At 35.3% G+C, this 13,091-nt stretch overlaps 1 protein-coding gene across 7 annotated transcripts in view; it reads right to left on the bottom strand.

The window, feature by feature from the left end:
* Positions 1-13,091, bottom strand: part of LOC141438025 (myocyte-specific enhancer factor 2-like) — a 68,756-nt gene that overhangs the window by 39,485 nt on the left and 16,180 nt on the right. For 2 of the 7 annotated variants that reach the window (XM_074101656.1, XM_074101655.1), the window contains exon 2: positions 7,807-7,952. The exons of the other annotated variants lie outside the window; for them this stretch is intronic. The gene's annotated coding sequence lies outside the window, so the exon portion shown is untranslated. The remainder of the gene's footprint in view (positions 1-7,806; positions 7,953-13,091) is intronic. 7 annotated transcript variants of the gene reach the window in all.

The following is a 13,091-nucleotide window of genomic DNA, read 5'->3' as shown; positions in this document are numbered from 1 at the left end:
CGGCGCCAATTGCGATAGTATCGGGCCGTCGGTAACTCTGGAACTGGTTTAAAATACCTACCCGGTAAAAGGAGATGAACACTCAGCCTATATTAATTAAAGTAAAATTAAAAACTCCCCGCGTTCACCTTGATTACAATGCGACTACGTTAGTACCGTCATTCGTTACTAATTTATTCCTAATTCCATGCAGTGATAGCTCACTCGGCGGCGACCTCGGTGCAAAGCCGGGCGCGATCAATGAGTTTTGGGGCTTACGTACAAAATGTTACATTATTGATTTAGGCAAATGCCATTGATTGCCGGCACGCCGATGAAAGGAAAAATACCTCAAATGTCGGAACATTAAGCCTTAATTAATATGGAATTTACAAGTCTTCTGAGGTTATAAGACACTTCGTATTGTTAATTGCTGTAACGCAATTTGGATGACAAGATTTGTTAGCAGCTTAGAGAGAAAATGATTTTTTAAGCAGAAAATCCATAGACTGTCTAATAAATCTCGAACGTTGCGTAATCATCAACAGAAGAACAAAGGTTGAATTCTTTCTTCCAATCGCGAGATGTTGTAACGGGCATTTGTTTACTGCTCGGGCACCCGTCTGACCCGAAACGCGAATCTGTGTCAAGCAGTTTATTCAATCTGCCGCGTGAGAGTCTCACTACCACTCCGAGCAACTCTGACACGTCCCACTACATCTTACGGTGTAATTTCCTGGAGTGATGTCCACACGGGTAACACGGCTACGCCCTTGTGGTTGTTATCGTTTCTGTCCTTGAATGGCGCTAACGACGGCTCGTAGAAGAAAAGTAGCTTCGAAAAAGGCTTTGGGAATAACGTGATTGAATTGACTGAGGCCTAAAAGGACTCGAGCCGTAATGCTCTAGTACTTTGACCTACTTTGAAGCATGCCTCGTAATCGTAAGTTCAAATCCGGACTCGCTCTTCTGATTTTTCGGAATTTATGTGCGATGCGATGTGAAGAAACCTGCATAGCCCAATCCGCACTAAGCCCATGGAGGAACTACACCACAAATCCCCTCAATGTGTACCCAGCAGTGGTACGTGCATGCATAGGTTAGAGAAGAAAAGGATCCACGTCATAACATGATAACTACCAGTTTTAATCCGCAAACCGTGCTAAGAGAATCATCATCTCATGTGTTAAGTGCCAACTAAATCTTGCTTAATCTTAACGCCTTGCTGGTGAAATTCATTTATGGATCGCATACGTGGTGTCATGAGTAGGAAGAGGATTACGGAGCCCTCTCAACTGTAATACAGATAACGTATATCGGGAGGCGTCACATGCTCACTGCCAAATCCTCGTAAATTAATATTTATAACTAATAAACACTTCGCTGGAACGAACAATCTATGCTTTGCTTATCGTTATCGATAACATGCTAACATACGGATTTTTGAGATTCACGTGCCAATGAAAAGGTATCTGTTAATGTTACTTCACAGTTCGATAGGATACCTATAAGTCTTTGAATATAATTAATTTCAAATTAGAAGTATACAAAGTAATAATGTTGGTACTACGTAGCAGAAGTAAGAACATAACGCGTATTGTTTTATGGTATCTCCGTAGATAATTGCTATCTAGAGTGGTCCTTCTTGTTCACTTATCTTATGAGACTAAACAGTAATAAGATAAACATTCTCGCTGTGAGAATCCACAAATTATCATTTCTGCCTGCTTTGTAGAGAGACCTCATCTTGCGTAAAAACTAAACGAAACACGCATGCCGTCATGATGGTAACATTGAACGGGGAAAAAATGGCCGACACCAAGGCCGCAAGAAGCTGTTCCAGTCATGGAGGGCGTTTACATTTTTTAATCATCGCTTCAGGCTTTTGCACAACGGGCTTTTAAACTGACTCTAGGGACTAGAGACCAACCGAACAAGACCCTTAATTCATGCGCAAGTTCCTAAACTAAAGAGTCTCATTAGCCTGGTAATGTAGTTCGTTTTAATCACGTACGTGTTCTAAGTAGGTCTCGCTGTTTTATTGTAATTTTATGATGAAGTTAACGTTGAAAAAATGTGAATTAATAAGGCAATAAATTATACTAGCCACGCCAAATACTCGCATCGGGCTTAGCTTTGTTACAATGAATAAATTAACAAAATATTCATAGTACTCTTCATTTAGTTGTCATTTCGTTTAGCATAATAACACATAAGTAGAATAATTTAAAACATAGATGTCATGAATTCCACCTAAAGTTTAATGGAAAAATGGTTTACAATCACACGGACACAGCAATCCCAGAAATAACTATATCAAGAAAAACACAGACACCAGATGTCAACAGGTAGAATATAGCAGTAATATAGCAGTTCTGACAGTGACGGTATGTTTAACCCTTTTACAGGCCCCGCGAATTTAGATCAATTAATCATAGTTTTATGTTGTTTACCTATGAGGGATTAATTTAAAAACGAATAATTTTTAACGAATTCAAGTGATTTTGTACCATATTGTATACTTAGTAAGGTCGAATATTTGTGTACATTTATGTGGTTGCTATATGCATTATGCCTGGAAACGGGTTAAGATGTATATGTACTAACAATAAATGATTTTGAATTTGAAGTTTGAAAAAGGAAAGAGCTTAAGAATAAAACTATAAGTGTTTTCAAAAATATCTAAGTTAATTAACCGACTTCAAAAAAGGAGGAGGTTATCAATTCGGTTGTATTTTTTTTTTAATCTTTTCTACTTTTCTAGGTTTTAAGGTAATTAAATTAAAAAGCCTGCAAAAATAAATACCGTGTAATCGAAAGATAAAATCGAGTCTCCGTATCGAGTATCGACATTGCGAGTTGCCTTGCAAAACCAGAATTCATTGTGGACCTGTCCGAAAAAAAAAGAATTAAAAAAAAGTTGTGCGGTACGCGACGATCGCCTGGGAACGCACGGGCAAGGTTTTAGTGCATTTTATTGGGGCTTATTTCGAGAGAGCTAAAGATGACTTTCATGTTATCTGGTGGCTTTCGAATATTGGTGACTGGAAACAGTTTAGTTGCACCTGTCAGTATCCTAGTATCATGAGTTACTAGTATATATACTAATTACTTACAAGTTGTGAAAAGTAGCACTTTTGTATTATATTGCATTAACATTATTCTGCAATATTTAGTAAAAATTAAAATATTTCTACTTACTTACCCAGTAAGTTCAAAAATGCATAACTGTATAGGTATAAACTGACTGTAGAAAAGGAATTCTTCATAATAAGTCGCTGAATGCCTTAGTACTCAGTCGCAATAAACTAGGATCCAGGGGCAAATATCGTAAACAAGTGGCAATGACAAAGTTGTAAAAGCTTTAATTATTTAGTAGTTTCAAATTTTACTGTTCTTAGACTCTATTTCAATAAGAAATATCTTCGATTCTTATTTTTCATGAATTATTTTCGAAAAATCATAATTAATGCGAAAAGAAGATAATGATGATAAAAGTCCGGTTAAGTGAGAGGTCTGAAAGCACATAGTTATTAATACTGGTGTCACTTAATGCGCAAATACCAGTTTCGCCAGGCTTAGCAGGGATCGCAATGCAGAATAGGTACTTCACATTTGATACCACTACTTAATAGTAAAGAAACTCGTTTGCAGGGTCAAAACCCTTATAAGACTTTATTGTCCATCTGTCTGTCGTGTTATCTTTCACCAATAATCAAGGGTACTTTAAGTTGAACTAGAATAAAAAATACAGGAAGATAATTCTCACAGCGTTTGACAGCACAGGCAAAGGAAATAGACTATCATAGTAAATATTTATTTTTGAACCAAATTACAATACAGTACAATATCACAACTCATTAAATAGAAACAAAAGTGCAGTTGTTGCATAAGACACCACTCAGTATTTGTACAAGTGGTGCAATGACGCTGATTTTTATTGAATTCATACAAATTAAATTCAAACTAAAGCAGACAGTTGCAAAGGGATGACGTGAACAGAAAATATGTCAAACGAATATTAAAAGAAGTAGGATCAAACAAAACGCTTGTTTTTTGCAAGATTTAGGATGCTAATTAGCAGGAAATATCCAAAAGTCATCATATTAATGATGGATTTAAACCACAAGTTGCCGTAGAAGTTTCTCGTGCTAAGTTGTAATCTTAAGTATTTTAACATCAAGCAACACCCCTGCTATATCCCAGCTAACCAGATTCCACCAACGCTTACTGTTCGGTGGCAACGACATTAAATTGCTAGCTGCGATGCGCCGGCGCCGCAACTGGCCTAGTGCAGGATTAACGAGTAATCAAGTCCTGGAGCTGTATTCACGATCGTCCAAGTGATATCGCAATTGTGTATGCATTTAGTTTGTTATTTCAAATTTCAAATGATTTATTCAGTAAATAGGCCGCAATGGGCACTTTTACACGTCATTTTTTAAACTACCAGCGCTTTCGGAAAGACCATCATTGCCAAGAAGAATGCGCCGCAAGAAACTTGGCAGAAAGTCATTTTTTCATAATAATATAATTACAAATAAAATACTTAAAAACTATATTTTACAATTAAAGAAAAAAAATACAAAAAATAATAATACAGGGATGTATGGGGTCCTTTAGTTACAATACTAAATACTAACTATATCTCCGTTCAGTGGAAGTGTAGAATGCTTCCACCGTCATAAATTTTAAAATAATATTTACTACGTAAAGTTCTAAGATGGGTCACGATTTAATTGGTGAAGCCGTTGGATATAAAAATGGAATAGAAACAGAACAGATTATTGAAAGAAATGACGTTGTAAAAGCAGTCTGGCTTTAACTCAAATAAGAATATTCACAGTTCAACTTTAAACAATTGAGTAAGTAAATACAGTATTATAGATATATAGATATAAAAAATATGGCTCCTAAAACCCCAGAAATAACGATAAAGCTAATAAATTATATACAAATATGTATCAAAATAATCACATACTGTGTATCTTGCACTCTTACGTACGCGCAATGAGTTATGCATTAGGGTGAGAAACGAATCTGGTTTGCGCACCGCTGCTATATCCCTTAGATGGAGTCGAATACTGCTCCTGGGTTAAAACAGTAATCAAGACCCCGCAGTGCGGGTATTAACTATAAATCTTTTTTTGCCAGTATTTAAAATGCAAAGGCGCCATTTTGCTTTTTAAGTGCAAGGAATTTTCCTTTTTTTCTAGACCGGCTTATTTTTTGAAGAGTTGATGATTAGGGTATGAGTAGTTACTATTTTATGAGTCAGTCACATCCCACTTAATAAAATTATAATAGGAATAAATGTTTTAGCGCTAAAACGTAACGCATATTAATTTTTTTTTTACGCACATGATAGACAGTTATAAAATCATTCATTTTTACCGGATGTGCGAAATAGTATTCGAAAACAAAAAACTGAGGCCAATGAATCAGGAAGCTGACTACGTGACGTGACATTAAAAGTCAAGGCGCTGATATCCAAACTAGAATACTTAATCGTCGATACATATCAATTGGAATTTGACAATTTGTCCATTGACTGAACTAAGAACTAGTATGTTACTACTATATTGTGATACCACTACTTTGCGGCAGCGGAAAACCTACAGTGGTAGTACGTAGCGGTAGAGGAGAAATAAGATAAAAGATGACAAAGGTTGCCCGCGAAACAACCTCTCAATCAATTAACCCGCAAAACCGAAGACAAATTTTGATGAACATAATTTGAAACTTACTGTCAATCAAGAAAAGTCACATTTGCTAAGACTTTTGTACGAAATAAAGCAACATTCAATAACATACTTGACAATAGACTCGAGTTGAAAGGTAGTCTCTGAAATTTTTCGTGATGGCAATGGATGGATTTCTACAAAAATCTACCTCAAAATAATAATATAAGTTGTAAAATCGTATGATGATTATCATACGTAAATTGCAACTAATACAAACGCAAATTGCAACGCGTTTGGACTATAAGAGCCATCAGACGTTGCCTAACGCATACCTAATGATATCATGGAGACCCACGCATGCGCAAACACATCTTGACATCACCTCAACGATATTGACAGCTATATGAACAGTGTTTACGTTTCTTTACTATTGAACCCAAAGACTTAGCGGGTGACATAATACCTCTAGCTACTCGTTTATGTTAAAAGTGTTTCATTGTGTGCTAAGCCTTTAGTTGTCATTTAAGTTTTATCAAAATAGGTATTTGAATGAATGCGTAATTTTGTAATAAACAAAAAAATCTACACATGGAGCTGCAAAAGTGAGGTTTTATTAATTTTCAATAAACAATTTAAATACCAGTTTAATTTAACTACTGGAAGCAGAGAAAATCAACTGTATTGATTGAACTACACGTATACTACCAGTAAAGCTGAAGCAAAACTTGCAAAAATATGTCAGAATGGAAAAGTAGTAGAAGTCATAAAATAGGTCACATGATTAAAAAAAAAGAAAGTCTTAACTTTGTAACCTTAAGTCTGAAAAATAATTGATTAGTTGATAAAAGTGTACACGGTTACTAAAACGTCAAAGTCCAAAACGTCTACAAATAAAACCGTTGCCATTTTCTAAATCGAATTCTTGTTGTTCTCAACATGGATTCCTTTGGGAGCCTCAATTTCCGATTTTTTAATAAAATCAACGTAACAAGGTCAGGATTTCTAAAATCAAACTTTCGATTCAAGAAGTACTACACTCGGGTAGGGACATTGTATAATATGACATCTGATGTTTATTTGATTTGAAATTCAATCAATCAGAAGCAGAGTCACGCGAGCTGCTTTCGAAGAATTGTGGGAATACAAAAATCTTTTATGTTACAAATATTTGATGATGACGGACCTATTGGAAATTTAATAAGTGTTTTGCGGAATACATCTTTACAGTGCTGTTAGGTACACACTTAGTAGTTACGTAAAATATTACGAATATTTCTAGTGAAATTTTAATAGTACCTAGACTACAATCCCCCTGGTGTTGCAGGTGTCTGTGGGCGGTGGTGATCTCTTACCATCAGGAGACCCACTTGCTCGTTTGCAATCCAGTCGAATAAAAATGAAAACTACATATAGGTACCAGTAATTTTAGATTTTTTAAGCTTTGAGTTTTTAGCTTTTACTATTTAGCTGTTGCCCGCAACTTTGTTTGCAAAGAACTTGCTTATCGCATGCACACGGTAACTATGCAATTTTGCGGAATAAAGCTATCCTATATTATTCTCAGGATTTCAAATTATTTTCATGCCAAATTTGAACAGTAGGTACTTAAGGCGCGAAAGTGTAACAAACATACTCACTTTCGCAATTATAATATTAATAAGTATTAGTGATCTCATTGTACACAGCATACATTTTGTTTAATGTTGTATCGTATTACGTTTTGAAGTCGGCTGTTGTAGAAAACAAAGTTAGAGGTTAGTTGGCTGTGGCTGTGATATCACCATTGTGTCCGCCGGAAAGCCTTCAAACGGCACTCGTTTGTTTTCTTGTTTACTCAAGAAAACATTGGTTGGGCATTCTTTGTGACCAACTGTACGAAAAAAATTGTGGCCGTTTTGGTCATTTGAAAGATCAACAATTCAATTTAAATTATAGGTGCAGCACATTTTTAATTAAATTATGCCTATCAGTTGGTAACATGGATGAAATATTTGCTTAGAAAATTTACAGAAAAACAAGTCAACTACAATGTATATTACCTTAAAGTTACACAAACTAACCCGACTCTAGAAAGAAAACTTCCCTGTCCTTAATGAAAGAACAATGATACACAAATACACGTATTGTTCCAAGCGATACTCACGTGGCTAGTGACGTCATCAAACAGCGATGCCAAATTTACTATAACCCGGCGAATTAATGAAGTTGCTGGACCCTTGTGACGCGGCGGTATCTGGCAAGTGACTTGTGGTTTTGGTCGGGTTTGCACGGGATTAGGTCAAAACGTACCTGAAACAAAGATTTGACTCGTTAGAAAAAACATAACAATTATGTGGTTATAAAGTACAATAATAAAATAACACTAAGATCACAACCCTTACAAAATTTCGGATCTTTGCATACGGCGACATCATGACATTATCTACATAAGCATCTTTTTCGTCAAAATGCTTGTTACCAGCAAAACGACGACAGCTTACCAAAGACCTCGCATAGGCAAGTTATCTCTATGTCGCACATTCGTGTGTAGAAGCAGTTTCCCTAACACGCGACCTGGCAAACAGGTTAGGTGGAAAGAAATAGGGCTTATTACATTTTCTGATAGTCCGTTGCTTCCACATCTGCTTTCAACTTTAATGATTGTCTTGCCTTTAGAATGTCATTAGCTGTAGTACCAATTGATGTGTTCGATTGTCTTGTGTTTACTTTTGTTTTAGTATTATTTGTAGCAGAATATCGATTACCTACATTCTGAAACTTTTTTATTTCTTTCAAAATATGTTACAGCTCTAAGTATCTTCATTTAAGTGGAATGTAGGAATAAACACAATTCATTTGACAACCTCTACTAGTAACTATCCCACATTAAAAACAATTGATTCGTTCGCTAGATATAAGGTAAGTTAGATTTCTGATGCATTAGGGTAATTTTCCTCATCTAACTGAAAAAATATTTTATTGATGTGTGTGACTCACAATAGGAGTAATTATTACACAATTCTCGTAAAACTTCTATTTAATAATTATCTCCAATATTTTAGCGGACCATTTAATCGACTTCTGAATAGACACCCTATTTAATTATGACCAATTGCATTGAGTTTGACACCAACTACATTTATGTTAAGGTGGTAATCGAGTACGGTATTCAACGATTTCAAATTATCAATAGGTACAGTTACAAAATATTGTTATTAAGTATCTCTTAGTTTAAAATATCTTATTAAACTTTTCATGGCGCTGGTCGCAAACTCCTGGGTACGAGTATGGCGCTGCGAATCTGCGGTCTGTGCGATAAAATAAAATGCGTGACCTGTTTCGTCCGCCTGACACGGTTCAGGGTAATCGTCTGTGGAAGGGGCTGGCCGCATCACGTCTTTCAGTGCTTCATTTGCTATACGATCTTCCCGAGAGACTTTTATATAGCATCGTTTGTCACAAAACCTTCCAGAATTTCGAAATGTGACAGTTAATTATATGTAAACATATCTTGACGTAGTAAATCATACACTACTATCTGTACAAGAGACGTAATGAATAAACATATTTAAAAAGAAAATGGTAAAAAAAAATCGGATTGATCAGTTTAAATTTTAAAGTTTGTATTACTAATAGGTAGCTATTGGAATAAACTAAATAATCGAAAACAATGCAAAACGGTAGCAAATTTCTAATTGGTTACAGTTCTCTACCTAAAAATGGTGTCAAATCATTATAAATAAGTAGAAAAATATTTTTGTTTTATTTTAATAACATGTGCACTTATTTCGCTCAATTATCTCGTCCGGATAGGACGGTGTCGGCCGATAATCGTTAGGTCATGTTTACACGCAATGAATATTAAGAGTTTACGATAACGCATGCGCACAACTTCATGTTTTCGGCGAGAAACGATATCATGTTGCCGGTGAATTGTTTAAAGTATTGACTCGATTTTTCTGAGACATCTGTACCCTCAAATAATGGCCTTGTTGAGTGAATACACTCAACAGTGCCAAGGACCAGCGATCAAACTATCTTTACATAGCATCTTGTCTAAAATATAATATGAAGCACACTCTATTTTTACACACAGACTGGCTTAAAGTTGATTGGATTTAGCGCCATGACTAATATTGTTTTATTAAAAAGAGTCTCTAGAAACGTTGTTTTATAACTGTACTTGCTTTAAAATTATATTGTTGCCATATACCCACTTTGTTAAGATATAATAATAGCTTTCTTGTAAACAAGCTAACCATGATCAACGTGATGATGTGTCTTCAAAAATTTTCTTTTGGTTCATATTTCACAATGATTCTGTTTTCATAAATGCATTCATTGTTATTTATAAATACTTAGATACTTATTTTATAAGTCGTCTATTTTTTCCTGTCTTAAACACATAGTTTATCAAACCATTCTGATTTTTTTATATAAAACTTATCAACCGGAACTTTTTGTAGCTAATAAATTAATTACCGTTTTTGCTTGTTGTTGGTACACTTTAAGTGAATTTGAACAGATTTGTATGACGTGATCTAGTAAATTGACTAAATTGATTTATTACCTTATATCTGAAATTTCTTTTTTGATTTATCCGTTTTCCGGAATGATGGGCTAAAGTTAGACAAGCGCAAAACATGCGCATAAAAAAATAATATAACCTTTAGACTTTGCTTTGTTCATAAAAGACGTGAACAAAATTTTGCGTTGTCCGGATTTGAAGCTAATCCCATGTTATGTTCCATATTTTCGCAAGTTTCACTCACAATACTATGACTGAGGGCTTACTCCAGTTTACTCGTCAGCTGTTACAATTCAGCCAAACCGTCGAGCTAAACTTTGACAATATCATTTGGACTCCTTGTTCTAGAACTTAGAACAAAAATACCACTATTCTACTATTCTGCATTTGTTTTTAAATTGTTCACGCACGACCTCTGTGAACCGTTAGTTAACCGTTTTATTGATGAGGCTCTGTGTTTAATTGCTCATAGAGATGTCTTGTTAAAAATGCAACCAAAATTTTTGTATAATAATTAAAGTGACTTACAAAATGTGGTAATTCTTGTGAAGTAGAGAAACAGTGGTGTAATTGCACGATCGCTAGATATCATTATTCGAGCATCTGAAGATGACGGTACATACTATTGAGATAAAATTGCATATATTATATCACAGTACTCAGTAAAATAATAGTCTAGGAAATGTGATATTCTAAAACGAATACGAATTTAAAGGTGGACATAAAAACACGACAACTATTTATGCATTAAACAAGTCCTACCGCACGCTGCTATGTGTGCGTAGGTTGTGGACTAGACGCACACAGATGTAGCTAGATATACATAACATAATATTACTTGTTACAACCGGCTGACGTCATTCTTTTATTTTTTTAACAAATATAATTACATGTTTACTCGGAAGATTCCTGAGATGATTGCACGGAATTGCGATGTAAGATGCAAAAAAGCAAGAAGATGTAGAATAAAAAAGAACCCGCAAGAGGTTAGAAGAAGAAAACCCATATGTTAAAGAAAATAATGTCTCAGACGATATTATATAGTAAAGTATATCATTTTTCATAAAATTATTCGTAAGAGCAAAAGACACTACGATTTTTCTTGTTATTGACGGAGATGTTAATACAATGACCGAATTTCAAACACGTAGATACAAAGATAGCGAAGTGTACACGTGTTACTAGCATACAAATTAAAGCAACGATCATATTCCAGCTTCATTTTTAGAATGCTGAAACTAATTAAGAAAACAAAAAGTATTTCGCTACTGTAAGATAGGAGTGTGGATCGGACTGTCGTACCGGGCACCGGGGGTGCCAGATAAATTAGCGGGTAAGTCAAAATATTCGCTATGTGTTTCCTTAAAGATCCGTGTTCGCAGACCAATACTTCTAAGTAGCACTACATAGATCTAGCACAATAAGCGACACTAGGCTAGCTTATACGCAGTGTGGAGTCATTTTGTACGAGTACAAACAGATGAACAATGCAGCGAAATTAATAGGGTTCTGTTTGTCATTTGAATACGAAACCCTAAAAATAAGAATTAACAAAATTTGCTTGCTAATATCCACATTAAATAACAATTAACAGTCGTTGAAAACAAGCTATCTAATATGTCGGCGCGATACGTCACGCGCTATCGTCCGTTATCGCGGTCCGTAGACGATCCGTTTTTAGAAATATTAATTCAGTAATACATACGTAACTGTACTATTTTTAGTGTGGCCTAGGCTAAAAATACTGCGGCGAGTAATGGCTACTTGATAAAACTAATGTTTAGTACTTACGCTAGTGTCGTTGACTTGCAACCGATTGTTGTTATTGACGTTTTCTTATCTGTTCTGTTGTGAAAGCGCAGACCTTTATTGCCGATTTATGCAGTTACACTTTTCTATCTCCTATTTCATTTTAAATTACTGTAACGTTAACATTGTCATTATTTTTTAAAATATTTGCATTTAACTCTTCGTCCTCTTTGTTATCCCGTGTGAATTTCCTTAAATCTTTTTTTCTTTGTCTACACCTTAAGCAACATCAGCTTTAAGTTTTTTGGGTACATGACTAGATGTTGACTGTTCAGCCACAGAACTTTTTTTAACGTTACTAACAAATTGCTTACCTATTTTCTCTAACAGATTGACATGTAAAGAGCATGTCACGTAAAGAATAATGTATCGTGATCTGAGAAACCATATTCGTACGCGTACGGGATAAAAGGTAATTTCACAATCTCAACCAGTAATTCGTATCCAGTGGAGCGGAATGTAACGGTAGCGTAAAAAGAGGCGGAAACCATTTTAACAAAACACATTTAATACAAATCAGTTAATTCAGTGACGTAGATAAACTTGAATCAACTATATATAAATGTAGTTTTAATATTTTTTAACGAAACAAGGAAATCTCTTTGCCGATGCTGTGTTGGTTATGACCAAAACGAATGACTGTTTCTGACCTCATAACACAATAAATGATGTCATTGTTGTGTGCTTCAATTTAGAGGATAAAAGCTACTGAAATTAACTGTTCACTCGAAAAAATTGTGTTTTGCAACTGACAACATTTTTATGAAATATTTTGCCCTAAGAATCGTCAGTCTTACCAACATTGTCGAGTTTATACACTCGAAAGTAAGTTTGGAAGATGTTAATCCAAAACAACTTAGGAAGCTAACTTAGTATAATCAAAACACCGTCGTTTGTGACGCCTGCCGCATCTCTTTTATATTGCAATTTCGGAGCTTATCGCACCATTTGGTTAGCCGATAGACATTTCAGCAACTAATCTGTTACATAACCAGGTACAATTTTGCTGGTAATCGAGCGTACGCCGTGGTCGAGTGAGCCGCAAGGCCGCCCCGACATTGACCGTGAAGCGTCGCTTTAAAAAATCTGTTTCCGCGAATCGACGGCGAATG

Source organism: Choristoneura fumiferana, chromosome 18 (assembly GCF_025370935.1).
Source record: "Choristoneura fumiferana chromosome 18, NRCan_CFum_1, whole genome shotgun sequence".
NCBI lineage: Eukaryota > Metazoa > Arthropoda > Insecta > Lepidoptera > Tortricidae > Choristoneura > Choristoneura fumiferana.
Note: the sequence above shows the minus strand (reverse complement) of the source record. Positions and strands in the feature narration are given on the sequence as shown.